The 14,627-nt window shown below is 39.9% G+C and overlaps 2 protein-coding genes across 7 annotated transcripts in view; both read right to left on the bottom strand.

The window, feature by feature from the left end:
• LOC114658913 (complement factor H-like) overlaps positions 1-14,627 on the bottom strand; it is a 249,862-nt gene that overhangs the window by 62,852 nt on the left and 172,383 nt on the right. For 2 of the 5 annotated variants that reach the window (XM_051933308.1, XM_051933309.1), the window contains exon 19: positions 11,387-11,746. The exons of the other annotated variants lie outside the window; for them this stretch is intronic. The gene's annotated coding sequence lies outside the window, so the exon portion shown is untranslated. Of the gene's footprint in view, positions 1-11,386; positions 11,747-14,627 lie in introns of those variants that run through there. 5 annotated transcript variants of the gene reach the window in all.
• LOC114658914 (coagulation factor XIII B chain-like) overlaps positions 1-14,627 on the bottom strand; it is a 180,826-nt gene that overhangs the window by 124,083 nt on the left and 42,116 nt on the right. The window lies entirely within an intron of this gene.

Below are 14,627 nucleotides of genomic sequence, written 5' to 3'. Positions count from 1 at the left end.
TCAAGATGAGTCAGTTGAGATGTTTTGGGCATGCTTTAAGGATGCCCACGGGCGGCTCCCCTTAGAGCTGATCCTGACATGTCCAACAAGGTGGAAACCCTACCGCAGACCCAGAACACAGTGGAGGGAGTCTATCTCTCAGCTAGTTTGGAAACATCTGGTAATTCCTCATGAAAAGCTGGTATCTGTAGATGGGGACAGGGAAGTGCTTGGCTTGTTGGTGTAGGACAAAGTGGGTAATGGCCATTTTGCTAGGTTTTTTAGTGGCACACAAGGCCTATCAAGACAGCGGATTTAATAGGGATGCTGAAATCCAGATGCACCAACACATTCCTGAGTGAACAGTAAAGTGAATAGTTGAACTGAGGCTCTACCATCACTTTGATAAGTTCTATAGTTCATCTGATAACAAAGGTTTAAATCAGAGTTGAGCTGACACCTCTTCAGAAACTCGTTCAGACAAAAATGTGACACGAAAGACATTCATTTTATTCTTGTAACCATACAATATAATACAATTTATTTTTGTATAGCCCAAAATCACACAAGAAGTGCCGCAATCGGCTTTAACAGGCCCTGCCTCTTGACAGCCCCCCAGCCTTGACTCTCTAAGAAGACAAGAAAAAACTCCCAAAAAAACCTTGTAGAGAAAAATGGAAGAAACCTTGGGAAAGGCAGTTCAAAGAGAGACCCCTTTCCAGATAGGTTGGGCGTGCAGTGGGTGTCAGAAGAAGGGGGTCAATACAATACAATGCAGTACAATACAATACAATACAATACAATACAATACAATACAATACAATACACAGAATAACCATGAACTGAACTCTGTCTGAATGTGATGGACAAAATAAGGCACCTATAAGCAGACAGTGAAACCTTAATCGGAAGTGACTTTGGTCCAATCAGCAGAGGTCACACCTTCCTTCAAAAACTACTGTAGCTGGATTCATCTCTTCCATTTTCTTTGAGGTGAGAAGCCACCCAACCTCTGCAGAGCAAAAAATTCAGACTTTCCAACCATAAATCCTTGGAGCTGGATGCCCTGAACTAGTATTAAGATCTACTCTGCCAAGTCAAGCTCTATGCCAATGACTGAGACCAGTCTGAAAAGAAACTTTACATCAAAAAGGGACTTTCAGTGCTTACACTCTTCTGCCAGAAAGACAAACGCTTTTCCCTATGAAGTTGTGGAGGACACAGCAAAGGGCCTAAGAGCGAGCTGAGGAAGGCAACATCACACCATACCACAAACAAAGGACCATGTAGCAGACGCTAAGAGTGCACTCTAATGCAAGAACAGTCCTCCACTTGAACCTGGAGCAACGACACACAACTCCACAAAACGACAGATATCATCCTTGAATGCTGGATATCGTAAAGCTATTTATCTGTACCAAGATAAATTAGAACTCTAGCTAGTAAACAGCCAATGTTATGTTTGTCTGTCTCATTTGTCGTGTGTCCTGTCCTTTATGTTAATTTATATGTAGTTATCATATTTATGTAATCCTTGTGTTTATCAATAAATTGTATTATTCTGTTCTTTTAAATTGAATGTGCTTCAGTTACTATGATATAAGTGTAATGACCGGAAACCCCACCAAGAGAAAAAGGTTAGGGAAATAAAATGGGAGCCTTACCAAATTGTCTAATCAATTACTGGCACTGTGAAATGTAAAACTGATAACTGATTAACTAGTTAACATCAGCCAATCGACTCTTCTTCTCACATCATCCACATTTTCCTACACTGTTGCTGTGACAGGTATTACCTGCCAGGAAAGCCTCAGGCCTGCTATGACTTTGAACTATGATACTGGGCACAGCATATGGGTACATGCATTACTTGTTTTTTTGCCCTTTGACCTTTCAACCAAAGAATTTAAGCTTATTGACTGACTGTATAGTTAAGGCCAGGAAACAATAACACATTTTGCAAGGCCAAAACAACTTTCTCTTTGACATCAACATTTTCAAGATTTAAAAAAAATGTCTGTTAAAGGTTTAAGTATTCAGTAGTTTTACAACAACAAGTGAAATAATATGTAAAGCAATACTGTTAAATACTTTTTTCAGCATTTTCCTGTTTAAAAGCATACATACCAGTGCATTTTGGTGAAGGATCCCAGCCCCTTATGCCACAGGTTATCTGTGTTTTTGTCTCTGGCTTGAATCCATAAATGCATGAGTACTGTATTACTTCGTGTTCAGAAAATGAATATGAATATGAATATGACCATCCTTGTCTGATATGACGTCTCTCTGGATTAAATACAATTGTTCTATCCTGTATTATTGTGGAACATGTGATTGCTGAAAAAAAAGAATTATAACCATTGTTTAATTATTGTTTATACAAAAAAAAATACTAATTCTACTAATAGAATGCAAAATCTAATAAAAATTAACTGATTATACCCAGCGGGAATTACATTTGAAATGTACATATGTACAAACATTACATATTATATATAGGAAGGGTAACAGGTGTAAAATTTTGCCAGATCTACATCTCTCTCATTGTCACTCTCTCTCTGTATATATATATATATATATATATATATATATATTTATACAGTATATATATATATATATATATATATTTATACAGTATATATATATATATATATATATATATATATATATATATATATATATAAATACATATTGTGGCACCTGGCCAGGGTTCATGCCCGGCCGGGACGCCCAGTAAGACAGGAGGAGGGTTCATTCCTCCTCCAGACCGCGAGGGGGCATCCGCCCTGGTTGTGTTGGGGGCCACGGGTACAGAGCTTGGAAGCCCAACCCTGTAGGAGCCCGTGGTCACCGCCAGGGGGTGTCCCCCTGCCTGAAGGACCCTGGACCCCAGTGTTTCTGCCACACCAGGAAGTACTGGGATGAAGAAGAGAGGGAACACCCGGAGTGCTTCCGGGAGGACAGCCAGCACTTCCGCCACACTGGGGCGTGTCCGCGGGATTGCCGGTGCACACCTGGAGCACATCTGGGAAGCAATAAAAGGGGCCTCCTCCCTTCATTCGAGGCTGGAGTCAGGTGGAAGCAGGACAAGGTTCAAGAAAGAGAGAAGGAGGCGGTCCGAAGAGGAAGAGTGGTTGGCCTGGACTTTGGGGAAGATTGGGGTTTGTGGCACAATAATTGTAAATAATAGATAGTGTAAATAAACGTATGGTGGTGAAATTAACATATCTGCCTGTCTGTGTCCGGGTCATGCTCCTAATGAGACGATGGATGGTGTCCTGGTGAATCTCCTCCCAGATCTGGACCAGGGCATCACTGAGCTCCTGAACAGTCAGAGGTGCAACCTGGCGCCGTCAGATGGACCAAAACATAATGTCCCAGAGGTGTTCTATTGGATTTAGGTCAGGCAAGCATGGGGGCCAGTCAATGGTATCAATTCCTTCATCCTCCAGGAACTGCCTGCATACTCTTGCCACATGAGGTCGGACATTGTCGAGCACCAGGAGGAACCCAGGACCTACTGCACCAGCATAGGGTCTGACAATGGGTCCAAGGATTTCATTCCGATACCTAATGGCAGTCAAGGTGCCATTGTCTAGCCTGTAGAGGTCTGTGCGTCCATCCATGGATATGCCTCCCCAGACCATCACTGACCCACCACCAAACTGGTTATGCTCAACGATGTTACTGGCAGCAGAACGTTCTCCACGGCTTCTCCAGACCCTTTCACATCTGTCACATGTGCTCAGGGTGAACCCACTGTCATTTGTGAAAGGCACAGTGTGCCAGTGGTGGACCTGTCAATTCTGGTATTCTATGGAAAATGCCAATCGAGCTCCATGATGCCGGGCAGTGAGCACAGGGCCCACTAAAGGATGTCGGGCTCTCAGGCCATCCTCATGAAGTTTGTTTCTGATTGTTTGGTCAGAGATATTCACACCAGTGGTCTGCTGGAGGTCATTTTGTAGGGCTCTGGCAGAGCTCATCCTGTTCCTTCTTGCCCAAAGGATCAAATACCGGTCCTGCTGATGTGTTAAGGACCTTCTACGGCCCTCTCCAGCTCTCCTAGAGTAACTGCCTGTCTACTTGAATCTCCTCCATGCCCTTGAGACAGTGCTGGGAGACACAGCAAACCTTCTGGTAATGGCACGTATTGATATGCCACCCTGGATAAGTTGGACTACCTGTGCACCCTCTGTAGGGTCCAGGTTTTGCCTCATGCTACCAGTAGTGACACTGACCATAGCCAAAAGCAAAATTAGTGAAGAAACAGATGAGGAGAGAAAAATGTCAGTGCCCTCCACCTGTTAAACCATTCCTGTTTTGGGGGGTCATCTCATTGTTGCTCTTCTAGTGCACCTGTTGTTAATGTCATTAACACCAAAGCAGCTGAAGCTGATTAACAACCCCCTCTGCTACTTTTTTCATGTTGTCATTATGGGGGGTTGTGTGTAGAATTCTGAGGAAAAAAATGAATTTAATCCATTTTGGAATAAGGCTGTAACAAAACAAAATGTGGAAAAAGTGATTGATGTGCTGTGAATACTTTCCGGATGCACTGTATGTAAACACACAGTTGCTCATTATATTAGCTGACCTTGCACTGAAGAATAGAGCTGAGTGTCATACAAAATTGAATTTTCAGAAAAATAAGGTTGCTAGTTATTGTTTTCTGCACCACGATTTTAATTTAAAATTTTAATATTCCAAAAAAAATCTGTTTTGCTTCTGTTTTTCCACTCATCTTTGCTACTAGATCTACCACAATTGCACGGCATCTTGTCCTACTTTTTATACATTTTATAAATGGTAATGGATGTGTTGCCTGATGGGATCAAAGAACAATCCCCTAGTGCAAGCTTTTGGCAGATGACATTTTGTTGTGTAACACCAGAAAGGAGGAAATGGAAGGGACGATTTAAGATTGGAGAAGGGCTTTTGAAGACAGAAAGAAACAGGAAGAAAACATAATTTTTGAGGTTTAATTATATTCAGGATTCAGAAGTTAGTCTTCTAGGAGAGCTATTGTAAAGAGTAAATATGTTTAAATACCTAAGATCAGTGGTAGACCAAGATGGAGAATTAGATGCAAAGACAACCCATAGAGAGAAGTGTGGGTGGAACAATTTTAAGAAAGTATTGTTGTGGTGAAATGAAGCACCCGATCTTCAAAGAAAGGCACACAGAGTCACAGGAACAACACCAGAATCAAACATTATTGTGTGATGCACACAATGACTCAGACCAAGTAAAATGAGCGCCCAGTGATGGGCAAACCTTATTTTTATTACAATTCTTATCTCCCAACACATTTGTCATCCTCATCTGACTCCCAACATTCCATTCTCTTCAATCCAGCTTCCAACTGGTTCCACCAATATTTCCCAGCTAAATGGGCGTAACACCCTTCCTATACATCATATTTGCTTGACAGGCCCTGTTCCTGCCTGGTACCGGTCCAGTGTTTGCCACCAATATCTCCAGCCTAAAGTTTACATTTCACATCTGAAAGAGGAGACCTTGCTCTCCCCACCCCTCTTTACATACTTGACCTTTGACGTATAATATATTGGTGGTTTCTAGCTTTCTCAGATACAAAAATATATGTAATCATAAGACTTTTCCAGTTTAACCCTTACAGTGCTAGTGCACAATAAGATATAACACTTGTCTTTTTATGTGCTCATGATACTCTTTGAATACATACAAATCATCAGTGCTATACATATATCCCTCTATAGTATCAGGTGTACTGTACATTCAAAGAGTCAAGATGAGGTTTAAAGGTGAGGATTTAAGACAGAGGCAAGACCAGCAATGATGTATGCAGCTGAGAAATGGCCAGTAAAAGAAGTACAGGACAAGAACTTGGATGTGGCAGAAAAGAGAATGTTGAGATGAATAAGTGGTGTTAGAAATAAGACTATCAGAGGTACAACAAGAATAGGAGAGATATCTAAGAAAGTAAAGAGAAGCAGACAATAAATATGTGGGCAAAAGAGTGGTGGGGAAGGAAGTACAGTGAAAGAGAAAGTGAGGAATACTAAAATGGAGTGGATAGATAAAGTAAAAGAAGGTGTGAAGGAAAGGGTTTGACTGAGAAGGAGGTGCAGGACCGAGCTGTATGGAAAAGGTTAGTCAATCACTTAGACTCCATATCTTCTTCTTCTTTGAGATGCTCTTGTTAGGGGTTGCCACAGTGGATCATCTTCTTCCATATCTTTCTGTCCTCTGCATCTTGCTCTGTCACACCCACCACCTGCATGTCCTCTCTCACCACATCCATAAACCTCTCAGGCCTTCCTCTTTTCCTCTTGCCTGGCAGCACTATCGATAACACCCTTTTCCCAATATACCCAGCATCTCTCCTCTGTACATGTCCAAACCAACGCAATCTCGCCTCTCTGATTTTGTCTCCCAACTGTCCAACTTCAGCTGACTCTCTAATGTACTCATTTCTAATCCTGTCCATCTTTGTCACACCCAATGCAAATCTTAACATCTTTAACTCTGCCACCTCCAACTCTGTCTCCTGTTTTTTGGTCAGTGCCACCGTCTCCAACCCATATAGCATAGCTGGTCTCACTACCATCCTGTAGACATTCCCTTTCACTCTTGCTGATACCTGTCTGTCCCAAATCACTCCTGACATTCTTCTCCACCCATTCCACCCTGCCTGCACTCTCTTTTTTACCTCTGTTCCACAAACTCCGTTACTCTGAATTGTTGATCCCAAGTATTTAAACTCATCCACCTTCACCAACTCTACTCCCTGCATCCTCACCAATCCACTGACCTCCCTCTCATTTACACACATGTATTCTGTCTTGTTTCTACTGACCTTCATTCCTCTCCTCTCTAGAGCAAACCTACAACTCTCCAGGGTCTCCTCGACTTGCTACCTACTCTCGCTACAGATCACAATGTCATCAGCAAACGTCATAATCCAAGGGGACTCCTGTCTAATCTCGTCTGTCAGCCTGTCCATCACCATTGCAAATAAGAAAGGGCTCAGAGCCAATCCCTGATGTAATCCCACCTCCACGTTGAATGCATCCGTCACTCCTACCGCAGACCTCACCACTGTCACACTTCCCTTGTACATATCCTGTACAACTCTTACATACTTCTCTGCCACTCCTGACTTTCTCATACAATACTACAGCTCCTCTCGAGGCACCCTGTCATATGCTTTCTCCAGGTCCACAAAGACGCAATGCAACTCCTTCTGGCCTTTTTCTATACTTCTCCATCAACACCCTCAGAGCAAACATTGCATCTCTGGTGCTCTTTCCAATCACTTAAACGCCATACAGAAGTGGGAAAAGATGAAGAAAAGAAGAAGTGATCAGGTTTTCATGAAATATGTCTATAGAATAACAATGAACAGATTCTTCTGCATTATGAGGAGAGAAAATATGTGTGCTGAATTTTATGGTATATCACATCACAGTAAGTGAGAAGTAATAAACTTGCATATGTCTAGGTGCTGCACCCAAGTATATAACACACTAAAAAACTGACAACCTCCTTAATTTCTTCAGCTATTAATTAAATTCGATTACCTGTCTAATTAAGTAAATTTGTGTACCTCACAAGTCTGTTAATGACAAAATAAATTCACTATTCAAAGTACTAGTGTATAGTGTACAGCATTGGGGAATGTTATTTTTAAAAGCAACTTATTTACATTACTCATTACTTACAACAAACTACTAAATAAGTTACTTAGGTTTTTATTAAAAATGTAATAGATTATAAATAGTGTGTTACTTTTGTGTTAATTTTTCTTCCTTTGTATGAAAAACGGGCCATTTCACTGGCTAACATTTATTATTAAATCCTTGATCACTTTTCTTGTATTTTATAAATACTGTAATGCCCCTGGGACCTGAGAGGCAAATGTTCACACTTGTCTGAAGGAGTGGGAATGCCTGGAGAATGCAGTTATAAAAAGCAGCCCCCTGAATATCGGATGGAGGTGGCACAGACAGCACTAAAGAGCCCTGCGATCGCATATCCCAACTGCTAAAGCCTATCGGCTACTTGCCTTACACACGGTGTTGGTGTGATGATCACTGGCTCCCTGTTACAATAAACAGTGCAGACCAAATTTACCCTTTGGCACATATAGGATAATATGCATACTTATAACTTTTGTTCGGTATGTTTTCATTTGACATGTTCACAGTGGTCGCTAGAACTGAATGGTAAAAATGACACCAGCGGTGACACGCTGTCAATAACATGTGCTGGGTTTTGACCTTTGAACTCTGTACATTACACATTGTAATGTTCTATTTTAAAAGAATTTGTTTAAAAATAAACATTTACTAAAACTTAATATCCATAATGACCTATCTATTTCTTAAGTATTAATTGAATGAATTGAAGAATTTATTTTATCTTTTATTGTGTAGAAGCCCAACAGCATCTTTAGGTTTAATTTTAATTTTTCCATTTCTGTCTTCTGTATTCTGAAATTTCATCCGCTTACATGAACAATATTACTTAACAAATATGATCTGTCAGCATCACTATCTCTCCTCTATTGCACTTTATTACTTCACATTTATCAGTTTGCACTCTTATTAAAATTACAATAGAAAACAGTTTTCAAAATGGTCCCCTTGCTTATCAATGCACTTGGTCCAGCATTCCACATGTTTGTTTATGCTGTCAAAACAAAGTGTTTTTGGTTGGTCTTACAGCTAAAAAGCACAGATGCATCGCATCTTTCACAAGCTCATCCATGGGAAATCGATGACCTCTTAAGGCATCTTTAATTGGACCAAAAAGATGGTAATCCAAGGGACAGATGTCAGGGCTATCTAGAGAATGGTCCAAACCTTAAGTCTCAGACTGATGCTTCATATTTCATCTTAAGCAATGTTTCTCTCCAAAAATTCATCACCTTCATTACCATAGCAGTCCAATAAGCACTGACAGGTGGTTAGATGATTACACTTATGCTTCTTTGTGAGCTGTTTTGGAACTCATCTTGCACATTTTTTATGAAATGCACGTCTGCTTTGGATAATGACATATGCAGAACTATGACTAATGTGCATATGATTTGCCACTTCATTGATAGTCACTCATTGGTTCATTAGAGTCATGGAACTGAATTCCTTAATGTTGTTGTTGGCAGTCGATGAGGATCGGCGTTCTGGTTCTGCTCAGCAATTTTCTGACCTTTATTGAACTTCTCAGTATATTTCTAAAAACTCAGCTCTGTTAAAACGCTGTCTCCATATGCAGAAAACCTTCTATGGGTTTGACCCTTGACACAGCCTTCAGCTCATAAAATCACTGCTCACTGCTCTTCTTTGGTGCAAACAGTAAATGGAGCAGTCATGTTTACAACTAGAAAACAATGAAAGAAACTCACTTAGCAAGATCAAAACTTTACTGCTATAACCACAGACACATCATGTTTTCACATGTGTGCGAGGAAAGCTGTACAGCCAACTGAAACAAAATTATTACAAAAGTGTGGATAATTATTGATGTTCTCTCATATGTTGTTAGAAGCACACACCTGCATCTTCATGGCTTTACAATGAATGCATTTTGTCTCTAGACCATGAGATGGTGCTGTCACTAACACCATTTAGCCCATTTTTAGCCCATAATTCTCCATTTTAGCCCTCAGACCAGAGGATGTGCGGCTGAAAGAACAGTGTCATCACTTCTTCCCACATTATGGAAGTCCCGCTTCTTCTGTCCTGTACCTTATATTAGAATGAAAAGCACCTGAAGTAAGCGTTCAGTCAAAAGCCCGTAATTCTACCATTAGACCTATTTGTTGTTACAGCTCTTTCTTTTATTTTCAGTTTCTTTAAAAGGGGTGCGTATTAAATGGGGTTCACCATGCTTTTGTCTAAACCCTTCAATATATATTGTCTAATTGTTTTAGTATCTTATATATAAAAGTCTATGCATGGTAGTATGTGTGTTTGTCTGTCCGACCTGGAAGTGAGAGGTGGATTCGGGGTAAGGGCTCCACCTCAGAGAAAACAGAAAACTTGCTTAGCCGCTAATATACAAGCTTAGGCCAGCACATCGGAAAAACAAAACCTCTGAAGAAAGATAAAGTCACTTAGCTGCTAATATAAAAGCAAGGTGAGCACATCGGCAAAATGGTATCCCTTTTACTTTTCCTTATGCCGCTAATACACAAGCGAGGTTGGCACATCGACAAAACGAAACCTCCAAAGAAAGACAAAGTCGATTAGCCGCTAATACACAAGCAAGGTGAGCACATCGACAAAACGAGACCTCCTAGGAGAGAGATGCTCAGAGTAGTTCCTTTCAATTACCTGACATCTCTACATTTCATTTTTTTTTCTGACGAGTTCAAAAGTTTCTAGGACCCTGGGCTTTTTACAGCTAGTATATATATATGGTCTAAATTCAATTTGTATGGATACAATTCTGAATATATAAAGTGAATCTTAAATGAAACCAATTTGTCTTAAATAGTCCAGCAGTCAAATTAAATTGATTTTGCAAAAATAAATATTTTAGAAAAGAGAAAAGATGGACGAACAAATATATTTAATACTGGGCTTTAGTTTAAAATTACTTTTCCAGTAATTGTGACTGAGAATCTTGTGAATGTTTTCAATACAACACACAAGGACTCTGCTATGTTTAACAGAAAAATTACTTTTGATTTAAAAATGGCTTCTTATATTTTACTTTGACTGGCTATACTTATGCAAAATTAACTTTTTATCGCATAGGATTTTATTTTATAAATTGCAGCTTCTCTCAATATTGTAACAACATGTGAGATGAGAGATGAACAGTTACATCAGACTGCATCAGCGGTTCAGCACTGCCCTACAGGTGTATTGAACGTTTAACCCAAAACTTGCAAATATTTAGAATTGGAGCACCAAATACATTTCACCACTGCTTGAGCTGCAAGAAATATCGTCATGCTCCTTGGTTTGACTCCACATGCATGCTGGATGATAAAACTCACGGCTTCATCTACCTACAGAAGCAGCCCAGCTCTTTCTCATCTCCTCTCCTGCATGCAGCCTCACCTTTGGCAGTTCAGACTCTCTTTTCTCTTCTATCTGTAGTGCCCCCTATTTAAATTCACCTGTGGGGGATGAAAAGAACCCTGCAGAAGACTCTGGAAAAGCTTTCCATGTCTTTTTAGAACAGCCATTGTCATTTGAAGTAGCTGAACTCATTCAATTAATGCTCTGTCTGGCAGCTGCTATAATATACAGTATTTCTGTCTTCATATATTCTGAAATTCACTTTACCTCTACACAGTTTTTACTCCATACTAAATATTCCAAAATTCAGCATATTTCCTACATATATTTAATAGGGTTTGAATAATTTAATAGGAACTACTTTCATTTAAAGAAAAACAAAGAAATAATTGAGATTACTCAAAGTGAACTTTATTCTTCTACCTTCTATCTTACAGGTTTATAAGTTTATACAATTATTATTATCACATGTCACAAAGACCTTTTCTAGTTTGAATCCATTACAATCAAGTCACTAATATGAAAAGATTTTTTATGAGAGATTCTTTCACAATAATAAAACATACAAAGCAGTTCAAAGCATAGACATATGAAACAATTCAAGTTAAAAAAAATCAATTAATTAAAATATGTAGGCTTTCTGAAACAGTGAATGGTCACAACATTGAACAATACAAAATAAAAAACCTGATGGCCAGAATAATCAATAAAATCTGCCTGCACGTCGGGCATTCTCCAGCATCTTCGCTCTAAAGGATAAAAGAAAACAAATCAGTTATTAATAAATGTGAATTCTGCTTTGGTCATTGAGCTACATCACTGGTACTCCAGTGTTGGATTAGACATATGGTGCTATATTTAAAATATAAGAAAATAACGTTGTTTTTTTTTTTCATTTTTATTCTCTAATGATAATTTTAATTATTATATTAAAATAAATATCACTTGTTAAATGGAGTATGATTAATTTCATTAACACATTTGTTTAAATCATATAAAACAGATGTGGATATAAGACAAAATGGACATTCATAATGGAAAATTAAAATGATGAGAAATGGAACACAAAAAAGTGACAATTATGGCAGCCATTGTTGAAGCACAATCATGAAAAATAAATATACACAGGGTTTATAAATATTTGAGTATAGAAATTAAAAAACTGAATAGCCTTTGTTGTCTTACAAGCCACCACAAATGTTAATTTTCGTCGATATGAAGACCAAGTCTGGGTGGATTTTAAAACATACGCTGCTAGCACTGACACCTGCCCTGTACATCTTGCTGCAGCAGGTCTGGGTGTTTGGTGTGTGGCTGCATGTTTGTGATGCGGCATTACAGTCTCAGCATTTCTCGCAGCTATGGCAGCACGCATGCTGTGGCTCAGTTAGATTGTTATGTTTGTTGCTCACATGTCAACTTCCATTTTCTACAGAAAAGATTATGAAATGAAAGAATCTGAAAAGCCTAAAAAGTAAACTGCCTCATTAAACAATATTTATTGAAGAGAAAATGTCTTATTAGGATCTGATATGATCACTAATATTATTATTAATCTAATTATATTTAAATGTTATGTATTTTGGTATTATGTAAGCAAAAAGGAGGTCATTTGTTGAGCCAGGGAATGCTTAAATATTTGCATAAAATATTATGTGTTCCCATTACGAATATTTATCTGATGAATGGATTTTCAGGAACATGTTTTGGTCATAAAATTGGGGGCAAACTACAGGGTGTCCCACTCGGGAGTACAACTTTAAAAATGCGAATTACTCGCGAACGCCTGAAAGTAAAGGCGAGCTGTAAGAACTGAACATACCTGTATTTAGTGGAAAACAAGTCCACATTACAAAAGGTGCTGAAAATGTCCTCCCCCAACGTCCGCGCACAAGGAAACGCGATGCTCCATATTTGACAATGTCCTCTGCAACATGTCACTGTTGATGGAAACAATTTCACGCTCGATGTTTGCTTTCAGTTGTTCGATGGTCCTGGGTTTGCTTGCATAAACCTTGCCCTTTAAATATCCCCATAGAATAAAATCTGGGGGAGTTAAATCGGGCGATTGAGGTGGCCACAAACCTTTGGAGATCACCCTGTCTCCAAAAAACGATGATCTCTTCCATACTGGCATGAGAGGTATGGCACGTTGCCCCGTCCTGTTGCCCCGCAGCAGCGCCCGCCTCTTTATGAAACAGAATCAATTCTTCATTAAATAAGGAATATTTTGAACCTTGTTGCATGATGATACATGCACACGTTACAGAGTAATTCGCATTTTTAAAGTTGTACTCCCAAGTGGGACACCCTGTATATATATATATTGTATATACAGTATCTATATATAATATGTCAGTGTGCTTATTCTGCATAATTCCAGGTGAAAATGGAGCAACAATGCAAGTCCAAACACGGGCAGTCTTCCAGTACAAACCAACAAGTAAATAAGTTCACTTCTCCATGTTTCTTGTTTAGTTTCTTAAGAATTCCAATACTGCAGAGTCTCCAGATAACTGGCTCCTTCCTTCCTCCTTCCTTATATATATAGTTAGAGATGCCCCAGATATGGAGGGATGGGGGAAGGCAGCTTTTTTAGAGGACTGCCTCCCCCAAGACCATAGATGGCAACTCCCCTGGAGAGCAGCGGTACCTCGGATTCTCACAGGGCATCCTGTCACTTGGAGTTCAGTATCTCAGCCCTGTTAGCTGCCATGCGTGCCATCAGAGTATGCTGTGGAAGGACCTGGAGAGTCATACTGCCCTCATAGCCCAGAAGTACTAGTGAGTCATGAAGATGGAAATCCAGAAGTACTTCTGGGCTGAAGAGCAGAAGCACTTCCGGGTTGGACCATATATAAAGGACTGCTGTGAACCCAACAGGCGAGACAGAGTCGGGTGGAGGTGGAGAAAGCTTGCTGGGAGTTATGGAGGAGAAAATAGAGAGAGAGAGAGAATTGTGATTATTATTATTATTGTACTTATTTGCCTGTTTAATAAGGCTGTGATGATTGGGGAGCACTGTTGGAGAAGAAAAGAATTAAAAATACTTCTTTGTGCTTTTACCTGGTGTCCTGAGTGTCTGTCTGTTGGGTTTAAAGGGGCAACAGTGACTCCTAGCATCCACTATAAAAAAAAAATATATATATATATATATATACACAGTATATATAGGGCGGCACGGTGGCACAGTGGTAGCACTGCTGTCTTGCAGTTAGGAAACCTGGGTTCGCTTCCCAGGTCCTCCCTGCGTGGAGTTTGCATGTTCTCCCCATGTCTGCGTGGGTTTCCTCAGGGCGCTCCGGTTTCCTCCCACAGTCCAAAGACATGCAGGGTAGGTGGATTGACGATTCTAAATTGGCCCTAGTGTGTGCTTGGTATGTTGGTGTGTTTGTGTGTGTCCTGCGGTGGGTTGGCACCCTGCCCGGGATTGGTTCCTGCCTTGTGCTCTGTGTTGGCTGGGATTGGCTCCAGCAGACCCCCGTGACCCTGTGTTCAGATTGAGCGGGTTGGAAAATGGATGGATGGATATATCTATATATAGAAATAAAGATAGAGAGAAGTGAAGGTCTGTAATATGTTTTGCCTATTTGTACCTAAAAGTCCACAAAGTGGGATGAGGCACGTGTC

Source organism: Erpetoichthys calabaricus, chromosome 10 (genome assembly GCF_900747795.2).
Source record: "Erpetoichthys calabaricus chromosome 10, fErpCal1.3, whole genome shotgun sequence".
Taxonomy (NCBI): domain Eukaryota; kingdom Metazoa; phylum Chordata; class Cladistia; order Polypteriformes; family Polypteridae; genus Erpetoichthys; species Erpetoichthys calabaricus.
Note: the sequence above shows the minus strand (reverse complement) of the source record. Positions and strands in the feature narration are given on the sequence as shown.